Source organism: Anoplophora glabripennis, unplaced genomic scaffold, assembly GCF_000390285.2.
Source record: "Anoplophora glabripennis isolate ALB-LARVAE unplaced genomic scaffold, Agla_2.0 scaffold345, whole genome shotgun sequence".
NCBI lineage: Eukaryota > Metazoa > Arthropoda > Insecta > Coleoptera > Cerambycidae > Anoplophora > Anoplophora glabripennis.
The window spans coordinates 529,831-531,776 of record NW_019416469.1 but is presented as its reverse complement, the minus strand read 5'-3'; positions in this window follow the sequence as shown (position 1 = coordinate 531,776).

Below are 1,946 nucleotides of genomic sequence, written 5' to 3'. Positions count from 1 at the left end.
CCCTTAACTTCTAGCCTCCCTAACTCTGTTAATTTTAATAGTACAAGAAAAAGCTAAGAGACCATTTTTATGTAGAATTGTCTTTTTTTTCTAACTCTTACCCTTTTTGAGTTATCTTGAAAAAGCCCTTTGTTTTATCTTTTTCCACCCTTGGCCGGGGGTTGAACAAAAAATTACTCTCACTTATTGTTATAATATACCTTAAACTAACTCATATCAAAAATTCAGCCAAGTTGACAAAATTTCGATTTAAAGGCTTAGTTAATTGGACTATTTATGATATCTTGAAAGGGAAACGAGAAAAGGGCACTAGTCGGTTTAACCAAAACGCCCTGTAGCTCGAAAACGGTAAAATATAGAGAGATGCGGTTTGCGCCATTGTTATTTTCTCGAAAAAAGAGCTCTAGAGGTGTCTATTACATATTACATCATACGCTCTATCTATGACAGATTCCCAGTAACCCTTGAAACCGACCAATTTGAACCACCAATTTTATGTTAAAAGTAACATCTCTCGGATAATAAGTGTAAAACTCTATTTTTACGTCACATTTTTTACCGTGCAGTATGGGCAAAAATATTAGACATACCTCCTGCGGCGCACAACATAAATTTAATACCAATTTTTACGCGTAATTATATAGCAGGAACGGTGACAATACCAAAGCAATAATTTAGCACACGTATCGGTTCTTTTGAAGCCGTATTTAAATACCTCATGCCAGTTATTACGGTTCCGGTGACAACTGTACAATTAACAGACGGAGAAATAAAACTCCTACAAGTGTCAGGTGCCAGTGAATGCATTATCGACGTACGGGAATAAATTAGGCGACCGGTAGCGGTGCGTACTTCGGAGACTCGGATGAATTGACTTTTTTTAATGTTTGCACAGAAAACTAGCCTGAACTAACCCAAAGAGTCGACAGAATTATTTATGTAGGACAATATATTGGTAACGCCTTATCTACCTGGGCCTTTCACGATTTTAAATCCGTAACCGTTTCAGAACGAGGGTGAGGTTCGACGTGGGCCTTGGCTGCGATTAAATTTTGGTAGAACGGGCACATAAAAGTCACCGGCGATAGATAAAACCTAAAACACGTCTAATTTCTTTTAGCTAAGGACCGAATAAACTTGTGTTTTACACATAAATGTACACTCCGAAGTTTGTTTGAAGTTTTTGAGATTTAAGAGGCCAAACTTTGTAGGTAGACGAAGCCTATGGCGTAAAATGTTGTATTAATTATGAAGGCGCTACACCTTTTCAAGATGAATTTCGCAAAGTGTCAAATGTGTTTTGGAACATATTTCTGTCAAATTAGATTTTAAAAAATTATATTAAATTAAACCTGCAAACACAAACATATATTACATAGAACGATAGAATTCTAATACGCAATATAAACATTTATTTATTTTTAATATTGACTTGAATAAAAGCTCACTATTTATAATTTTTAGTTCCACAAGTAAACAATTAAATATTTTAGGCCCTACAAAGTTTGGAGAACGAGTAGTTAAAAGGTGGGCATATTCCTGGCCGAGAAATAGTGAAATTTCTGGCGTTTTTAGGTACTGAAATCTTTAAAAGTAAAACGTGTAGAACAAAAGTAAGCACAAAAATAAAATCCTTGATGATTTGTTTATTCATTGTTACCATTTAAATTTACTCAAATAAAATAATAACTAAAAAAAGCGTTTTGTAAAACACGCGTTTGCTGTTAACCTAACCCCACATTTTAAGAATTATTTTCACGTACTTATAAATAAAAGTAAACAATTTTATATGTAGGACTAAGCAAGTAAATGTTATAAGAATATTTACATGTGGAATTATATATAAAAAAGTTAGTATTTTCGTAGATTTCAGTACCTAAAACCTTGATGGTTTGATTGTTTTTTGCACCTGTTTATTCGTTTTACTGCGGCGTCTTTGAAAATAC